Raw genomic sequence first — 15,198 nt, 5'->3', positions numbered from 1 at the left:
AGCTAAATTCTAAAGAAACAAAAAGAAAGAAAGGATTCAATAACATGAAAAAGAAGCTTCTGGAGTCTGATTTTACATCAGGGCTTCTGTAAAAAACAGTATTTTGAGCCAAGGGAATAGATGCCAATCTCAGGTTAGGAGGTAACATAAGGTCTCAGCTCAGAGTGGGCATCTGTTTATCCTTTTATAATTAGGTCACCATTTAGAGGACAGAGAAATGGTAATACTGAGTGTTTTTCTCTTGTGTGTTGAAGACATCTTTACAGATAATTAATGTCAAATTTCTAGTTTGAGTTTTGAACTAAAAAATTTAAATTCTGTTTGGAGCTGAGACTGCAATACAAATAACTGCATTGCCACCAAAATCATAAACACCATAAAGCAGAAGTAAAATTCAGTCAGATATATGTTATGTATTGTGGTTTGACACTGGACCAATGCCAAAAAAGTCACTTGCTAACATACCCCCCAAGGCACATCTGGGCAGCAAAGAGGGAGAGAATAACAAAAAGTTAACAAAGGCTTTATGGGTGAGATAAGGACCAGGAGAAATATTTCAAGGGCAAAACAGGCTCAACTTTAGTTACAAAGTGAATTTATTACTAACAGAATTAGAGGAGGATAATGAGAGGTAAAATAATCCCTTAAAACACCTTTTTTTGCCCTAGCCCCTACTTCCTTTCCACCAACAGCTCAGGAAGATAGGGCATGGGAGTTTGGTCAGCTCATCACCAAGATTTTCTTCCATTGCTCAGGGAGAGGATTCCTTCCCCTGTAAGGCCATGGGGTCCCTCCCATGGAAGACAGTTCTCCAAGAACTTCTCTGGCATGGGTCCTGTCTCATGAGCAGCAGCCAAGCTGCGCCTGCTGCAGCATGACTCCCTCTCACAAGCACACAGTCCTCCCAAAACTGCTTCGACACGGCTTCTCTTCCATGGGGTGCAGTCCTCCAAGGACAGCTGCTCCAGCCTGGGAGCAGGGCCCCTCTCCCCCCAGGGCTCCCATGGGATCACGGCCTCCTCCAGGCACCCACCCGCTCCAGCCTGGGCATCTCCCCATGGGCTGTGTGTGGATCTCTGCATCCCCCATGGATCCCCAGGGGCTGCAGGGCACGGCTGCTTCACCATGGTCTCACCACAGCCTGCAGAGCAGTCTCAGCTCCAGCACCTGGAGCACCTCCTCCCCTCCTTCTACACTGACCTTGGTGTCTCCATGTTGTTTTCCCTCACATGTTCTCACCACCTCCTCTTCTCTGACTTTGTTTTGATTTTCTTCTTAAATATGTCATCACAGAGGCATTACCAGGCTCTCTCATTGGGCCAGTTTGGGCCAGCAGCATGTCCATCTTCAGGACACTGCTGGACACTGTGGGAGCTTCCAGCAGCTTCTCACAGGAGCCGTTTTGTGGCCCCCCTGCTACCCAAAACCAGGCCATGCCAAACCAATACTCTATGATTTAACTTGGTGCACTTAAAACTGTAAAAAAATAAACAAAACCAAAATGAAACAAAAAAATCCAATCTACTTTTAATATTTTACGCTGATTTTTTACTAAGATACTGAAAAGCAGTAAGACTACATAACATTACAGATCAACACAAACTATTTTTATGTACTCCCTCCACTCCTAATCTTACTCTAAAAGATCAGAGTGAATTATGCCAGGAATATTAAATCTCCAGGACACTGGTGATTTCGAGAAGAGAGTAAGAGTTAATCACAAAAATCAACACCAATATTCTGGTTTTCTTTTATTAACAGTTACCAGCAGCAGAGTGTTGATTAGCATGCTCTCCTTCCCTCATGACTGCATCCACCCACATACTGGTTCAGAACCAAGCAGTCAAATTATTAAGATTTTAAACCATTCTGTGCTTTCTTTTCCTGTATTCTAAGGTGTCCAACTTTGATTCTTATTACCACTGCATTCTCCTGTAGTGGCAGTGCAACAGATGCTGACAGAATCTCAGCTGCCTTGCCCTGGCTCTGAAAGGCACTAATGGGGTGACCATGGGATTCGGCTTCTCTCTCTTTGTCAAAGCAAGTACATAGGAGCTGCAGAGCTAAAATTTTTGGTGCTGTCAGGAAGGAGCTTGTCACAAGCACCCCACAGCTCTCACAGCTCTTTGAGCATGCCTTGTCAAAAATACATATATCTTTTCCCACTGTCAGCTGTGCCGTGAGTCCTGTAGGTTAAAAGACATGTTGCAGGGTTTTTCTGAAGAAACATAACTAGGCATGAAATGTCTCCCTGACCTCTCTGGCTCAGGTCTGGCTTTAAATAGACAAGTACATTCAGTATGCTCTATGCTCTTGGCATCCTGCTTTCTCTTTTGGCTCTTCACAGCATGTTTCTTATTTACACCTGAGTGATGGCTTTACTGAATGGTAAAAAAGGGACAAAGGAGGAATCTGCTGCTGCCATGTGACTTGGCAGCCACTCACAGTCCCTTGTCCCAGTCACAGCGCAGCAAGCTCTCCACATCCATACTCAACTTAATGACAGCAGTCACCAGTGCTGGTTGCAGACTTTCCTTCATGAAACAACTTTGCTCAGTCTCCAATAGCAGAGAATTCATGCTTCTAGGCCATGTCAATACCTTAGTCTTGTGATGACTGGAAAAAGGTCTGATACAAAGCCAAGATCAATTGTACAGCAGAGGCCTCCCCTTTCCCATCCCCAGTGATCAGCGTATTAGTTCCTTTCTTTTAGTTGTCTTAATTTTGAAAGGGAGAGTTGGTGGATTATAGGGAGATTGTATTAGATTGTCTGAAGGAAGCAAATTCAATACCCCAGATTTGGAAGACATAAGGAAGTAGATTATATAAAACATAGAGCAAACTGCCTTTGGTGACCCTTTGCCTACCATCCCTTCCATGCTTTATCCTTCCAGAGATACAGTTCTGTTGTCCCTCTACATTTCTATTGTCTCCAGGTACAGCAAGCAAACTGTTATTAGATGCTGTGCAGGATTGCCTGGGTCCTCCATGTTTATCTATAGCTGTGCTGTTATCTTTCCTGATTGCAGAAACACAACTCTGCTTGTTTATTGCCTGCTCCTAAGGAATTTCCCAGGCTGTTATGCTCAAGATGACTTCTACCATCCTGTTCTTTCTGTCATCAAGGTTGAGTTTGGTTGCTCCAGCTCACTCCGTGGATCATAAAAAAATGGAGCTGCAGTATTTTTAATACGACACTCTGTAGAACCTTTCTAAATATTCAGTCTGAAATACTGAAGAATGCTTTTTCTCTGATGGTGGAACTGTCTGTGTAATGGTTGTAAGGGAGTTTGCAGGGTCACAGCATCTATCAGAGTTCTTGGGTATTTTTCTCTATAGTTTGTAGACATAATATAAAACCTGCTACAATATTTAAGAAAGTTTCTTTTTTAAGACAATTTCAGAAAGTACTGGTCTCTAAATATGCTCTAGCTTATTTAAAGATTGAAAATAAACCCATAGCTGCATTTTTGTCTCCTACACACTTTTTATGCTGCCTATGCACAAATTATAAAGGTAACCCAATTCACAGAGAATTTAAATATTAATGTCAGCCCCTGCAAGTAAGATACTGAATCTTAAAAATTTAAGGCAAACCCTTTTGTTCACTGAATTAAAATTTAAAACAACAACAAAAACAAACAGGAAAAAAACCAAAAATCACCAAAACAAATAAACACAAACAAAAAACAAAACAAACGAAAAAAACCCCACACTACTCTCCAGTTTTAGGTCATGTGCAATTACCTAGAATGTCAGACAAAAAGCTGTTGAGAGAAACTTGTGGGCAGCGTGGGTTGTTGGAGAAGGAATCTCACTTAATGGAGCCCCACAGCACAGATGTGTGAGACTCTTTCTGATAACCTTGAAGTGTTTGATAAGAAACATAAAATGCTTTTGCTCTGAGCTACTTCTCCACTAGTTTGCCATGGAGTCAGTCCCCTGCATGGAAGCTCTGAAAATTATGCTATGAATGTCACCCTTTCAAGGGTCCCCTGCAGCCTACCTGATTGTTCCCTCAGGATGTGAAAGCTGCAGAGCACAGAGGCCTCTGTCCCCCTTCCATGTATTCTTCTCTAATGCTCTCTGAAACAGCTTTCCTGACCAGCTAAAGGATTAGAGCTGAAGAAAACCAGTGATCACCAGCTTTGTCCCTGATGCTAACCAGAGGAATTCTCCAATCACTGGCACTTATCATCAGCCAAGACACATGAACTTCCAACATCCAGTATGTGCTGGTGTTTTAGATAATAAAGGCTCAGAATTAGACAGGAATAACAGATGAGGCATTTTCTGCTAGTTTTAGTGGAGTTAACCCACCTCACTCCAACAGTTAATGAACCTGAATCTTTCAGATACTTCTTTAAACATTACCTCTTTCATCTGGTGGGATACCCCATGAGATGGAATACTGGGCCATTGAAGACATGACAGAGCAAGTAAATCTGGGCTGTATAAGCATGGGGTATGTAGACCATTCCCTAACATTTCCAAATGGTTAGAAAACACATCTATGTGATGACAGAGCTTCCCTTTTCTTGCAAAAATAAACCCTTCCAAATTATTTTCTTAAAGAAACTGTCAGAGAAGCATCTATAGGAATCTGAACAATTTTCACTTTAATTTTTCTTCTTTATCAAACTGAATTTCTATGAGTTTTCATTTTCTTACTTCTCAAGAGAAAATAAATCCCTCACTGCTTTGAAGAAAAACAACCTTGACGAAATGAGAAGTAGAAGAACATAGTGTTCAAATGCAGTTCTCCAGAGACACCACTGCTACATCAGGATTTTTTGCAAACATTCTTTAGTACCAGATATACTACTTTTAATGTAAACTTTCAACAGACATAAACAATCAACATTCTGCTTTTAAAAATACACAGTTTAAAAATGTTGTGGGGTTTTTTTTTTTGGTGGTTTTTTTTGTTGTTGTTGTTTGTTTTGGGGTTTTTTTTGTTTTTTGTTTGGTTGGTTGGGGTTTTTTTGTGGTTTTCGGGGTTTTTTTTTGGTTTTTTTGTTTGGTTTTTTTTGTTGTTGTTGTTGTTTTGTTTTGTTTTGTTTTTTGTTTTTTGGTTTGGTTTGGGTTTTTTGTTTGTTTTTTTGCTGAATAAGGAAAATTCCGTCTCCTATTGTAGCATTTTCTCTATGTCTCATTGTGCTACAAATTTTTCTTTCAGATTGTCAGAATTACATGGCTGTGGCATAGCTGCATAATTCCTCTATGGTCCTTTGAGAGCAATAGGACTGGATTGCTCCGGGCAGTTGCTCACCCTGAGGAAGTGAGTGCTAGGTGGAATGAAGCAGAAGTGTCTATTTCTGGTGGCTCATGTGGGAAAATAAAGTGAGTGCAAAGTTGACAAGACACCTGAGTGTGTCTGATTTGCCAAGAGACTCTGCTGCCATCAGGTAGCTTCCCCATCAGTCAGTCTTGTCTCTTCTCACAGAATTGCCATCTCATTAATTTGAATAGGGTTGCTTGCTTGGCTGGGGGGGTCAACACTGATTAAAATTGTTTCAGGCTGTTGCTGATAAGCTGGAGCCCAGCTCTAATCCTAATGAGAGGTCAAGAAAGGTCATGAATCAGATTCTACAGTTTTGGACAATTGGGCCAACAGTAGTCAGAAAAAGAGGGATTGCAACTGATAAGCTCTTACAAGTGACCCAATAAACAAGTCAAAAGGAGGCAGCAGAAATACCGAGCCCTTCATGTAATGATCACAGTCAGAAATATTAGTTATGAGACCTGAAGTACCAGTAATAATCTTTATAAGACATTATCCCAACAAGACATAGTTTTCCCTCTTTTTGTGATACAAGCATAGCACTGGGTAATAACATCTCAGGTAAACATTCCAGGCTCTCTTTACAGCCAATAGAAAGAAGGATGTTCATCTAAGTGCAATTCATCATTGTGTGAAATCTCAAATAAGCCAGATGAATCACACCCTAGGTGATTTCTCTGTTGACGGTAAATGAAGCTTAAGACAAGTCAAATATCTTCAGTCACCATCCAGAGTCAGGAGAGAGGAATCTCACTCAAAGGTACAGTATTTGTGGAGATGCTCTGGTTTTATTAATAGAAAGGCACAGACTCAAGGAATGTGTTCTTATACTAAAGACATTAATTTCTAGCCAAGACTGATGGTCTGTATAAACACTGCATGAGGGAACATGTAGTTGTAGGTCCTAATGCTGTTCCCCTGCCACAGACCTCTTGGAAACAGACCAAGTAGCTGGAGAAAAAAGCTGTACTTTTGAACACCACGTTTTTACACAATCTCCATTAAAATGAGCTGGTTGAATCTGGAGAGACTTTCATTGTCAAGCCTACAAGGTTTGTTTTGGCCAACATGTTTGCCTGCCAGAAAGCAAAGAAGGCATATGAAAAACAGAGGGTAAAGATACCTTTTGTATACATTACTTCCCAAACAGCTCTTTTTCATAGTGCTGAGTTTATCAGATTGAATCTTAGCAAGTTGCTCTACTTAGTAATTAATACATCAAAATCCAAATAAGGTTTTCTCTGAAAGAGATATTGTTAATTATTAGCAGAATCACAAAACCAGCATAAACGTAAACTATATATAACTTCCTTTTTATTTTTAAAGGATAGGAGATGCAGAGGCTATAGATGGATTTCCAAAGGGCACAAATACAGTATTGCTTGGATGTTTTTCATTCCATTAACTTTGTCTTCTTTGGCTGGAGAGTTCATATATCTACACAGGACAAACATTACTGCAAGACTTCCTGACATTAATTGTCTCTGAATTTCATGTGAGTGAAATTTTTTCCTGTGGAGTTTTGGTATAGCTACCTCTGAACTCAGTCCACCCCTAACTGCTGAAACTAACAGAGATGAGCAAGATAATTTTGAGGTTTAAAAAATTACATTTTAAGGATTCTTACTGAATATGAGGAATTTATTTCTCAAACAGGGTCTTGGCCTCTTCTGGTGACTGAATAGGTTGCCAAACCTCTATGGTCTCTGCTGAGATATCTGCATAGTGACTGTTCTCAGTCCCCACTAGCTCAGGCTGGTTAAGGTAGTGTTTTGTGAGTGTGTGTTTATCTCCACAGGGTTCTGAAGACAAAGGCAAAGGTGATTACTGGCAATTCAAAACCCTTTAGATGTGCACATGCTCCTTATAACTGAAGCAAAGCTGTAAGCAAAGAGATAAAAGACCAGAGTGGTATCACACATCTGACTACTGGCCCGTGTTTGCAGAAAATGAAGATGAGGTCAAATCTCAAAATGAGCCAGCAGAAAACTGGGCAGACAACATTTATGATAATTGGTGATAGGGCTCATAAAGTTAGTGCTGGCCAGAAACTGAAGAGTCCTTTCATGGAATTTTTTTTTCCTAAACTTCCTGCAAAATAAGAAGATAATCCCAGCCTGTTTAGTCATAGCAATACCAAATGTGCAAAGAGGGTTCCTGGTCTGAAAAATACAACTTTTCATTGCAGACCAGATAGAACTCCAGTCTGAATTACCAAGAAACCATACCTTGTATTAGTTTTCAAATACTCACCAGATATGAAGACTTTCAGGTGAAAGATGCTGACTTTAATTTACTGGGTTTTCAAATGTTTGTTGGAATTTTTCAAGGGGATGGCTCCAAATAGTTCTGCATACAGATTTTTTTCTTAGCTCCAGAGAGCAGCTGGAAGAAACTGCTGAAAAATATCCATGAGGGGTGTAGCTGGGCATTTCAGGATAGTACATTTCACTCTATGTCAATTGAATAAAAAATTCACTGTTTGACCTTGTTAGCTATGTTTAATCTATATTCCATTGATGTACTATCCAAGTCTGTCTTCCTCTCCCACAGCTCTTCTACCTATGCTAAATTCTTATTTTTTGAAGTGACAAACTGTCCCTGGAAGTCTCTCTCAAGTTAGATAACTTAATATCTGGAAAAAAAAAAACATGGAGTAATGGTTTTCAAACTCAGAATAGTACATTCAACACAATGAAGTCTAGCAATAATTTATGTAGCCTTGACTTGACTCTCCTTGTTTCAGTCACAATAGTCTCTGTCTTTCAGTAGACACCAAGTGCAAAAGAGATGTTTTGGCCAAGAAGAAATTTTGGTACATAAACTGATAAAATTTTCAAGCAAAAATATTTTTATAGTGATCAAAGACAGGAGAGGGTGGGAAATGGGAAAGCTACCTTGCAAAAATATAGTAAAAACCATTGTAGCTAGGCTTACGTTCCTTCAGGTTCTGTCTGATATTCATCTGGGGGCAGTGATATCTAACATGGTGATTTACAAGATAGCTGCATACATGAGTTCCTGCAGCCCTGGTCCAAGCTGTGGCCATGCTGGCAGTACCAGGGAAGAGGAAGGGGTATATCTGAGTGGGGACAATCTCCCATGTGTGCAGGTTCTCATGCTTTGGTAAAGCATGTAATTTTCCTTCATCTGGCTTGCCCATCCATGTTTTCCTATTGCTAGAGCAGAAATATTTCAGATATAAGTCCCCTTTTCCCTAACATTTGGTTCCAGTAGCCCAAAGTGTCCTTGGCAGCTTAGTACAAACCTCAACACCAGACTTTTTCAGTTTGTCTTCCACAACTTTTCTTTTGACAGGTTTATTAATTTCTAGTTATCATATAAACACACAGCCAAAGTCAACACAGCTGCTAAGGCCTTATCCATGTCCTACTTAGGAACCTTTTCAGCATACCCAGGTTCTTGCTTTGGACTTCTTTCCCCCCTCTGCCAAAGGCAACTCCAGGTCACAGCGAACAGACACAAGGTCTTGCTTCAAAATTGCTCCCTTGGTCTGCTCTGCACCCATCTGAGATTGCTCATGGTTGTCATCCTGAGTCTCCTGCTGAAGTTTTTGGCTGCTGTTCAGCAGACAGTATTTATTCCAAGCTTTTTCTTTGTTTTTCCTTCACATCAGAATTTTTACTTGAAACAAGTCTTCTAGTACTTTATAGGACATTGGAAATCTTGATCAGAGGTTTAACAATTTCTAGTCTGTGTTGGGATTTGGGGGTTTTTTTGGTTTGGTGGGGTTTTTTCCTCTATCAATATGATACTGAAAAAGAACACCTAAATGTCCCCACATGGATTCGTGAAACATTTATGGCACTGAAAACGCTTTACCGTTTCCAGCCACTATTGCCGTATCTTTGATCTGGAACTGGGACTACTCCAATAAACACATTCTCTGTGCATGATGCACTTTATTTCTTTTTCACCTGGCCTCTTCCATTTAAATTCTTTCTTACATTGCTTTTAACTCTTTAATATTATTAAGTGTTATGCTCTAACCACTCCATATTGATTTTTATCTGTTCCTTAGTACAGGCATATCAGGCAAAGAATAATACAAAAAAGTTTCATGGGAAGATATGAACAAAACTGCCTTGAGATGAGAAGAAAAAGTAGCCCAAATCTCTTAGGAATTGTTTTAGAACTGTGTAAAGTACATTACTTTTTGATGATGAATGTTACATTTTAAAGAAGTGCATTGCTCTTGCAAGAAGTCTCAGTGTAGGACAGGAATGCTTCAGTGACAAGCATGAAAAGACACATAAGGACACCAGGATCTGCATCCAATCGTTCAGGGCAGGCACAGCCAGCAGAACTGCATTCTCTATGTCACAATAATAATTCCACACTTAGAGACTATATCAAATATATGCAACATTAACCTATGAGTTACACCAACCATTTGCCTGTTCCATCGGAATCCCAGGTTTTAATTGAGATTATAATTACAAATTAAATCTATCAAGCAACATGTCAGGAACAAATAAACAAACAAACAAGCAAACAAAATACCTGTAGGAGAATTGGCAGACTTTTGAAAAGAAAAAATTGCATAAACTATTCAGGAGCACAACACCACTGACTTGTTTCTTTTTTACATGATCGGTATTCACAAATAAAATAAGACATTTGAGAAAATTTTGAATACATTATAGCAGAAGGAAGACCTTTTTCCAGTAAATTGCTTTGTGTACTCTTAAATGAGGTAGGCATATTTCAAAAATCCAGTTACCTTCTAAACCCTTTTTATCTTTTTGCAGACATTGATGCATTTTTTCCACATTACACTAGAAATTCAGTCAATAAGATGTGCAGATTTATCTTACCAGATGCAGAGTTTGCATCTGAGTTGTCATCTTGCTGCCTTGCCTAGAAAGGACTTAACAAGTGAAATGCAGCTGGAAATAGGTAATTCCTTTCAAAAGATATGCTTCTTTACATGCTACTAGAGCCAAATGCCATGAGTGTCTCTTTGACTGTGAAAGGAGGAATGTGTGAGCAACCCAGGTACTGCCAATGTTCTTACAGCATTTCAAGTCAGGTAGGATGAATTCCAATTCCAGAATCAATTCCAGACAGCACATCCACATTACCCATATCATACCTTGGAGCCATCATCAGTCTTCATTTGATGGTAAAACAAAGACAGGAGTCTTTCATGTCTTTTATCTTTCTGAAGCAATGGTGGTAATGGCAGAGAGCATAACCCAGCCAACACATTTCGCTCTCTCATGCATCTTCCTACCTACTGTGTCACAGGGCCAAGGTCAAGAAAAAAATCAATATATTATAGTTACCTACCACAAAACTCTCTGTCTTTGAAGCTACTGCCTTTTTTTCCCCCTTTCTGATAAGAACTGCACATTTACCCAAAAAGCACAAACATAACAGGTCCCCATTTTGTTCAGTTTTTGTTTGGATTTTATATTAAAGTTATATTACTACCAAGTAATCCTAGTAGATGAGGAGGTTTTTTGCCTTCTGGGATATTGCTACTATTTCCAGTTTCCCCATTGGTTAAAAAGTGTTCAGCTGCACTCATTGTCATGTCTGCATCATTTGTTAGTATTCCCAAACGTGCTTCCTTTATAGCTTTTTTCCTCTTTTACCACATTTGGCTGCAGTCTCCATTTCAGCCTCAATGCATTAGTGAAGTTGTCTTGTGCAACACGGGGAATTTCTGCCTGGTTTGGGGATGTCTCCTGGGTAAAACATATGATGATTTGTCATTCAGAATGTGCTACAAATTGGAAGCCTGATTCCACCTGACGGCTGTGGGGAGGGAAGCGCTGCGCGGTGTCCCAGGGAGCGGCCGGAGCTGCGCGCGCCTCGCTCCAGCCTCATCCAGGGCTGTGCTGCTCCCACCACACATGGCTCCTGTGCCCACTGCCCCTGTGTCTTTTCACTTCATATACTGTAATGCCTTCAACTAGGATTCCCTTTAGAACAAATGGGAAATATTCTTTTTCTTTCCAAAGTGCTCAGTTTTCTTTCCAAAAAGGGACTCTTCTTTCACACTCAGTAAGTTTCAGAGCTTTAAGAGCTGGATACACTTGCTAGGTTCTTGTTAGAGAGTAAGCATTTAGTCCTTTTTCAAATTAGGAAAGAATAAAACAAGTACAAATTTTTCATTTTCCAGTAATAAAGTGACTATAAAAGATAATGCTATTCCAAACAATACATCTCATTGTTTTTATTCAATACTTTTTTTCCCCTCTGCAATAGCTCATATCTCTGAAAAGTATGCTCGTTGGCATCTGTATTTTTGGGAAAATTTAGGTCCTAGAAGTAGCATATAGGATACACATTGAAGTGACTGGGAAACTGTTGTTTCTCTTGCATACTTCCTGTGGAATACATTCATTTCTTTATGCATGATTGTTTTTCTATGCCCTGCATGTGATTTTGATCTTATTTTAATGAATTTATTCCTTGCTCTGAAAACATGCACACATTACCTCCTGGCTGAGTCTTAATTTAAATATGTAGAATAGAGTACAGCTGAACAGAACAAAATGGAATAGAACAGACTTACCATATTAATGTAATTAACATAGGTTATTCTAACATTTATTACATTTTAAACTGCACTTCAGTCACATGCATATTTTACCTTTCCTCTGCAATCATAATGGTTAAAATACTATTTTCTCTTCTTAAAAGAAGTCTTGAATATTGGATGATTTTAAGACAATTGTTAAGTAGTGCAAATTCTTGTGAAATGTGTCAGAAATTGTGAAACTTGGCAATTCTGTTTGTAATAGCAAGGTTTCACCAGTATTTTTTGCTAATGAAAAGAAATGAGACTCCCTCAGTCATTTTGCTTATTTGGAACAAGAATGAAAAAAAAACCTGAGATCATATTTTTAATGGTTTCTACCAAGGTTTGCTAAAAATACACAGATGAGCATATTTCTTTTGGAGAAGTAATCCCAAAGTCCTTTGTCTGGAGAGAGGGTGGCAGTGCTGGGTAACAGAGAGGTATTGTAAACACTGAAGAAATAAGGGTTTGGCCTTCTTTCAAATTGTGTCTATAAACTGGAATCTTTTCTTGGCTGATTTTGTCTGATCAGACATCATCTGTATGGTCTCCCTCCGCATTCAGCAGAGAGAAATAATCACCTCCAGGCACATCCTATTGTGTCAGCTGAAATGCTCTCTCTGGGTGCCTGCATGTCTCCGTGGAGGGTTCCTTGATGAATGCTGAGAATAGATAGGCAGCTTTTACAAAGGAAAAAAAAATGGATGAGATGGATTCCTCTTAATTGTTCATAGGGGAAAGAGCCCTGCCCCCGCCCTGAGCCAGGGAAACCTGCTACAATAACTCATCCAGGCTTTCAACAGTCAGAGCCTGGCGATCCTGCATTCCTGGGGACATGATGTGGAGAGCTTCAAAGGGAGCTTGCTCTTCACTCAGACTTCAGCAAAAATGCCAGGTCAAAGGTTGAGGGTTTGTCAACTAATAATCCCCAGATGATAGAACAGGAGCCCTTACCAATATTATTTTCTATTTTTTTCCTCTTTTTTTCTTTTATTTTTTTTCTCTGATTTCTTTATTTCAAGGGAACTATGTAAAAAATGATCAAAGGAAGAGGAAGCAACAATGCTGTGAAAGTCTTGGGTAAGGAGGGAAGAAATACATACATATTTTCACATATACATTTTAGACTGAGCCTTGAAGAGCCTCACAGTTCAACTCACTGAAGACTGTATTGGTATTTGCAGCAGTGTTAATTTCTGGAGTTTTCTGTCTGTCTTCTTTTAATTGTCTTGGAGCCATCTGAATTGTATAATAAAAATAAAAAAAAAGCCCAAGGGATTCAGCTGATATCCCCACTTTTATTTTGTAAATGAGCTATTAAAAATACACAAGACAAAGCAGATTCTGGATGAAAATTTTAGCACTCAGTCTATACACAGGTCTGCTTTACTAATGCAAGGCTTAGACATTTCATATGGGAGACTTTGTATGCAGGGAATGTAAATGGAAGGTTTGCAACAACCTAAGATTCTGAAATAGTCTTTAGGAGAGCACTTTCCAGCCAGAGGCATCTGCTGTCTCTTAGCCAGCAATCCCAGCCCATGCAAGACCAGAAGTTTATCTCCAGGGCTTTCTCCAGCACAAGCTCTCACAGCTCAAGTACCCCCAGTTCTGAAGAAATATGAGACAAAACAGCTCAGTCCTTCACCCTTGGTCTCTTGGTACTTGGTCTGTGAAGGAATTTCTTTACTGCAGTTTCTATATGTGTATGTAGATAATGAAGACATTTACAACTATGCTAACTGGAAGAAAGCAGCCAGAGACCAAGCTGTGTGAACAGCAATGCTTTCCTTGTGTGCAGCCACAGTGCTCAACACATGTAAGGTGCTGCACAGAAGGGCAGGAGAGGGCAGCAGCCACTTCAGCCACCGATGTCAAGAAGGCATGAAATTTCTTACCTGCCCATCAGTAGGACAGAGGCCAAAAATGTTGGACTGCATTAATAGCACATATTGAGTTGTCCACAGAGTTAGTATTTTACTCCCACCACAGACCAATCAGTGCCCCTCAGGGCTCAGTTTTGGGAAAAGTCCTGTTCATTATCTTTATCAATGATTTGGATGAGGGTATTGAAGACAGTCAGCTTCCAGACTGTGAGAACCCCGGGTTTGGTTGGGGTTCTCGTGTGGTGGTAGAGCTTCTCCTCCAACCTGTGTTCCCAAAGGAAAACTCCGCAGTCTCTTCTTGTTCGGTCTCAAGATGTTTTATTGCTAGTTATCTAACAGATTAAGTTCTCGGGCTGCGGCCCTTTGGTCAGCGGCCCAGGCAGAGAGGCACACACTCCTGACACCCTGACTGTCCGGTGTCTTCTTCTCCTCTCTCCCCACCCAGGGCTGCTGCTATCTTTTATAAGATATATTACGTATAACATGTTTACAATTATTCCCCAATACCTATTACCTACGTTACCAAGTGTTTTTCTATTCTAAACCAATCTGTGAGTGCCAACATCACCAAGAACATGGAGGTAAGGAAGAAGAAAGAAGAAGGATGGGTTCAGCCCACTTTCCTCCATCTTAGAACTTCTGACCCCTATGTACAAAGTAAAAACCCCCCTGTACATGCACTAAAACCCCCCTGTACACTACCAAAAAATATTTCCCTCTACTTTGTGACTACATTTACTATACTATCTAGCACTTTGTGACTGCTTGTTCCACCTTCAAAGTTGGTAATTCATTCCATGGTTCAAACTCAAAATCACAGCTAAATCCAGCTGCCTGCTGGGGTCCAGACTGCGTCTGACCACGGCCTGGAACCCCCAAAAATGTCTGAGAGACATTTTGAGTTCCCACACCAGACAACACCAGGTTGGGAGGAATTGTCAATCTGCTGGAGAGTAGGGAGGATCTGCAGAAGGATCTGGACAGGCTGGATCAGTGGGCTGAGGTAAATTGTATGAGTCTCAATAAGGTGAAGTGCCAGGTCCTGCATTTGGGTCACAACAACACCATGCAACACCACAGATGGGGGGAGAGTGGCTGGAAAGTGGCCCAGCAGAAAATGACCCCAGGGTGCTGATCAACAGCTGCTGTACATGGGCCAGTGTGTGCCCAGGTAGGCAAAAAGGCCAATGTTCAGCACCAGAATCAGTGTGAGACCAGGCCAGTGGTTGTCCCCCTGTAGTCAGCACTGGAGAGGCCACACCTTGAATGCTGTGTCCAGTTCTGGGTCCCTCAATTCAGGAAGGACACTGAGGTGCAGGAGCGAGTCCAGAGAAGGGCAATGGAGCTGGTGAAGGGTCTAGAGAGTGAGTCTTATGAGGAGTGGCTGTGGGAGCTGTGTTTGTTTGGGCTGGAAAAGAGGAGGTTCACTGGGATATTCTCTCAACAACTCCTGAAAGGAGGTTGTGGGGATTGGT

This window comes from Lonchura striata, chromosome 1 (genome assembly GCF_050655825.1).
Source record: "Lonchura striata isolate lonStrDom1 chromosome 1, ASM5065582v1, whole genome shotgun sequence".
NCBI lineage: Eukaryota > Metazoa > Chordata > Aves > Passeriformes > Estrildidae > Lonchura > Lonchura striata.
This window is presented reverse-complemented; position numbering follows the sequence as displayed.